Source organism: Hyaena hyaena, unplaced genomic scaffold, assembly GCF_003009895.1.
Source record: "Hyaena hyaena isolate Hyena2069 unplaced genomic scaffold, ASM300989v1 scaffold_388, whole genome shotgun sequence".
NCBI lineage: Eukaryota > Metazoa > Chordata > Mammalia > Carnivora > Hyaenidae > Hyaena > Hyaena hyaena.
The window spans coordinates 1,467,807-1,473,517 of record NW_024081021.1 but is presented as its reverse complement, the minus strand read 5'-3'; the positions used below and the strand labels follow the sequence as shown (position 1 = coordinate 1,473,517).

Sequence of the window (5,711 nt, the reverse complement as noted above, 5' to 3'; positions counted from 1 at the left end):
TTCCAGTCTAAGGTCCTTATGGTTTATTCTATCTCACAGAGACACGTGATTCTTACCAACGATGCTGAGGTCAGTGTGACATCACAACAGCCAAAGCAGAAACACAGGTGCCCGAAACTCATAGATTTAGGAGATCAGGCCACAGCTCCTCTGTGCCTCTTTGAACTGCCTGGGGACAAAAGAGGGGACTTCAAACTTATCTGGCTGGCCTAGACACGGAAGTCCTTCAGAGGCAGGGTCACCATGAAGGACCCTTGACTCACAGCCTCACCCTGGGCTTCCCAAAGCCTATAGGATAAGAGGTGGTAACTACAGGGTGGGCCTCTTGCGTTTTGCTTACCATGAAACCAATGCTAAGACTATGAATGGTTCTTCCAGCCAGAGCTAAAGAACGAAGTCAGGGAAGGGGATGACAGCTTGGAGTCGAATTTGGAAGCTAAGTGGCATCCAGATTTGCTCAACACTAAGGTTAAGGGTGGAAGCCGGATTTAGAGTCTAACGGAACAGCAAGTGCTTTGGAGGCAAACAGATCTGCATTCAAATTCCACTTCTACTACAAGATTTTTGGCAATTGTCGCATTTTCCGAGCCTCAGTTTTCTCATCGGTAGAATGGGAAGCTAATAATGCTTCCTTTAAGGAATCGTACGAGAATTAAATTAGAGTGGGGGGGAAAAACGACAAAAGGAAGAGCTGGGCTCAGAGTGGGCATCATGCTTTCTTTCTTTTTTTTAATGTATTTATTTCTGAGAGAGAGAGAGACAAGCAGGGGAGGGTCAGAGAGAGAGGGAGACACAGAATCTGAAGCAGGCTCCAGGCTCTGAGCTGGCTGTCAGCACAGAGCCCGACATGGGGCTCAAACTCACGAACCATGAGATCATGGCCTGAGCCGAAGTCAGACACTTAACCAACTGAGCCACCCAGGCGCCCCGGGCATCCTGCTTTCTAATTGTCCTGCTTTCTACTCCCTTTGCACCACAGTCCTCCCCTCTGGCCGCAGAATTTAATCACTGGGGGAATTTTTTAAACCATTCCTATGTCTGAGCCTCCCCTGCCCCAGAGATTCTGATGCAGCTGATCCAGGATAGATGCAGTTGTCAGTATTTTCAAATATTTAAAAAAATCTCCTCGGGAGACTCTAATAAGTTCCCAAGGTTAGAACCCTTGTCCAAGTATGTCAGAATAAGTATCATCCTTGGATTTGAAATTTTCTATTATGGTTAGGCAAATATTTTACTTTTCAGAGGCTTAATTTATTTATTTAAGAAGAGTAATATTCCAATGTTATAGAATTCCTTTGAATATATAATGAGATGTATTTCATAAAGCTCCCAAAAGAAGTAACTGACTGTTAATAGATACTCAATAAACACATTTCTCTCTCTTTTCTTTTTTTCAAAGTTTGTTTGTTTATTTATTTATTTATTTATTTATTTATTTCAAAGAGAGAATCTTAGGCAGGCTCTGCACTGTCAGCACAGAGCCTGATGTAGGGCTCAATCGAATGACTGTGAGATCATGACCTGAGCCGAAACTAAGACTTGGACCCTTAACCGACTGAGCCCCTCTCCCTTTCTTTCCTTGTCATTAATCAAGGAATACATGTGTTAAATATTAATAAATAAATAAGGCCAATAGACATGATATAAGACTAATAAGACCGTTTTGAAATTAAGATAATTACTAACTCCCTTAGGCAAGAGTATCTTACCTATCTTCTACTAAGATAGGGGTGGCAAATACGGCGTTCATTTACCCCATTCCTCCCTTCCATGCGCATGGCAGACATCACTAATCAATTATAGCACTCTTTCCTACTGAGCCCCAAAGACGCATCAAAGTCCTTTACCATACAGCTCTCTCAAGCCTATACTAACAATTAACCAGAGCTGGCATTTGTTTTGAAAGAAATTTGCCAGCCCCGTCTTGGGTCATGAGCCGCCTCAAGCCTGCAAATGAAGCAAATTGCAGAGATGATTAAGTGTACTTACTTCCTGTAAGTGGAGAGCATGTGGCCAGAAATAAAGGCAGACCCTGAGAGTGCTCAGCTTTGGGCACCCTGATCTATATTAAGCTAAAAATCTCTGCTTTCTGGGGGCGCCTGGGTGGATCAGTAGGTTAAATGTCCGACTTCAGCTCAGGTCATGATCTCACAGTCCGTGAGTTCGAGCCCTGCATCAGGTTCTGTGCCAAAAGCTCAGAGCCTGGAGCCCGCTTCAGATTCTGTGTCTTCCTCTCTTTCAGTTCCTCCCCCACTCAGGCTCTCTCTCTCTCTCTCTCTCTCTCTCTCTCTCTTCCTCTCTCTCTCTAACATAAATAAAACATTAAAAAATATTTTTTAATCTATGCTTTCTGGTGAGTGCAAGGAATGCAGTAGGGGGAACGAGTAAACGCTACGCTAGAAATGAAAGAGCCAGTGCCTGCATGGTGCCTGCATGGTGCCTGGTGCACTCAAGGTGCACTTACCTCCCACAATTTCCAGAAAGTGCTATCAGAGTGGTTTCTAAAAGCCAGATTATTTCTCTGACTTTGCAATGTGAAACTAACTATTGCAGTGTTTCTCCCCTAAGGTGATAGGCAAGGGCTCTGACGAGAAGGCACCCATGAAGCTCAAGTCAGCAGGGGAAAGGCTGAGAAACGTGCCTGCAGGCTTGTCACAGCTGAGACCTCACAGTCGCCAAGGACATGTGCAGACGGCGGGGATCCTCCTCTGCTGTGCCCACCCAAGGACAGCCAGCTCTTCAGCAAATGGAGCCTTCTGCTGATAGCCATTATGACTGATTAACCCTTCCTAGACCACAAGCGTGTTCACTTGTTAGAGCGTGGCCTCAGCCCCTGCTGGGCAGCACTGTGACGACTTGCAGCTGGTTCCACAGCGGGTGTGGGTTGGAATCCTGATAGCCTGGTGTCAAATCTTTTACTTAGGACCTTAACTAAAACTGTAACTTACTACATTCAATCTTTCCCGTCTATCACAAGTGCTTCCCTTTGTGAAAATGCAGTACCAGGTGCTGGGAAATAGAACGAAAGCACATGGAACAGAGAGCAAGTTTTGTTCTTTTTCTTTTTTTTTTAACCCCCAAAACATTCACTGTGCTCCTTTCCCTTCCACCCCCACAATGGAGAAGTCAGCATGGTGGCTGAAGTCACAGGGCAGTGGCCGTGTTTGGGAAGCCACACAGAGGCGTGGACAGGGACCCCCTCCCACCCCCCCAGCACAAGCCTCCAGGGAAGGGAGTGGGGAGACACCAGGCGGGAAGGGTGTGGGATGCGGAACTGAGCAGGAGAGACAGCTGGTGTGGTTGGGAGACTGAGCAAATAGGTAAATACACTGAGGATCACACGAGCCAAAATTCTCATTGCCAGAGAAGATATTTATAAACATTGAAACAGGAAGTTTAGAAAGAGCCCTGAGGTGTTGGACTGGAATTGAGGTAGCAGTATGAACTTATGTTTTTATTATTATTATTGTGTGTGCGTGTATAAATATATACAGACACACAGGTAGATACAGCAATAGTCACAGATGAAAATGTGTACACATATGCATATCAACATATCCACATACACATGTAATATATGGTATATGTTTCCTATCTCTGTCCACCGAGTTAGTGAGCCTAAAAGCAATGCACCTCACTACCAATTAACACGTTGAGTGCCTAAATCCGGTTTCCTAAATGTCCTTTATTTTTTAAGCCAGTTTTATTAATTAATTGGTTAGCTTGTTTCTTTATATTTTTGTGGTGGATTTTTTTAGATTTATTTTTTTTGAGAGAGAGCGGGAGAGGGGCAGAGAGAGAGGAAGACAGAGGATTCAAAGCAGGCTCTGCTCTATCTCGTGAATTGGGAGACCATGACCTGAGCTGAAGTCAGATGCTTAACTGACTGAGCCACCCAAACGCCCCTTTATTTTGATTTTTAAGTCAGCTCTAGACCCAACATGAGGCTCGAACTCATACCCCTGAGGTCAAGAGTTGTATACTTTGCCAACTGAGCCAGCCAGGTGCTCCCTAAATGTCCTTTACTAAAAGAAACTAGAGGAGCAGCTGGGCAACTCAGTCAATTGAGTGTCAACTCTTGATTTGGGCTCAGGTCATGATCCCAGGGTCATGGGATTGAGTCCCTTTTTGAGCTCCACAATTAGCATGAAGCCTGCTTGAGATTCTCCCTCTCTCCCGCTGCCCCTCCCCACCCTCTCTCTCTCTCTCTCTAAAATTTTAAAAGAAGAAGAAGAAACTAGATGTCCTTGGGGAAATGGTGGATTCCAGGACTGCAACAGAGAAAGTGCAAGTTGAACCTGAAACATCATTTATGCCAGAAAATAAGGAAATGCTTGTAAACGATGGGGACACAGTAAACGGAGCCAGGAGTCAGAGTGACAGGGTCAAATCTGGGGCAAACAAATGCTTAAACTAAGGATAGTAATAATGGATTACAACCCACTGAATAAAACTGGAATCCATGTATGCATACTCACATGCATGATGAATGAATGGTTGAGGGAAAGGAAAAGCTGTCTAATAGAATGCCAACTAATAAAAATGGAAAAAATGATGGAAATAAACACTTACCATCTGTCAACCTTCATATATGTGGTTGAGTCCATCATTAAGGCCAGTAGTTAGAAGTTTAATAAGGAATAGAACATTGACTAATCTAGAAATTAGTGTTTTTAGTTCCCATAAAACACTAATCAATTATAAATGCCAAAATGTTGAATTTAAGGTGGAGAGACTCAACAGACAACAACATGATCAAGTAATCAAGGTCAGTGGTGGGAAGAGGTGACAGCATGTGCCTCCTGATGTGAGGCACAGAGAAGGACAAGCATCATTTCTGTAGAACTACTTCCCAGAATGCATAACCTCAGTGTGTGGATATCTATCTATCACCTATCTATCTATCTATCTATCTATCTATCTATCTATCTATCATGACTAAGTAATTACATTCCTAGGTATTTTCCCAAGAGAAACGAAAGTATGTCCACACAAATACTTACACAAGAATATTGAGAGAAGCTTTCATCATAATAGCTATAAATCAGAAACATCTTAGGATCAATTAGTAGGAAAATAGAATGTCCTGTATTTATACAATGTAATACTACTGAATAATAAGAAGGAACAATTAACACAAGCAGTAACACAGATGAATCTCAAAAACACTATGCTGAGTGAATGAAGCGTTATACAAAAGACATATTGTATTATTCCATTTATATGAAGTTCTAGAACAGTTATCAATGGTGGGGGGAAAAAATCGGAGCAGTAGTTGGGTAGGGGGAGATTGATACAGAGGTGGGAAGCGCCCCAGGCAAGAAGCATGAGGGAACTCTCCAGTATGGTAAAGTGTTCTCCAGATAGAGGTTTGAATTAAACAAATGTAGGTATTCGCTAAAAGTTTTCAAATGGTACACTTAAGATCTGTGCATTTTTGTGTATCAATTTTACCTCAAAAGGAAAGAAAAAGCACTGTAAACAAATATGAAACTAGAGCTATTGATGTGCATACTGAAGTATTTAGGGGAAAGTATGTTGAATGCATCCCCGAGATGAGGTGGATCACTGGATGCATAGAGACAAATAGATATACGATAAAGCAAAGGTAGCAAAATATTACCTCTCCAATCCAGCTGGTAGATGTATGAGTAATCCCTGTAAATTCATGTTATCTTTTCTATACATTTGAAAATTCCCACAGTAAAATG

The 5,711-nt window shown here is 42.7% G+C and overlaps 1 long non-coding RNA gene across 1 annotated transcript; it reads left to right on the top strand.

Moving 5' to 3' along the window:
• The first annotated feature begins 128 nt into the window (after positions 1–128).
• Positions 129–2,952, top strand: LOC120244639. The gene is made up of 2 exons (XR_005531594.1): positions 129–302; positions 2,569–2,952. It is a non-coding gene; the product is annotated as an uncharacterized LOC120244639 (long non-coding RNA).
• Positions 2,953–5,711: the final 2,759 nt, after the last annotated feature.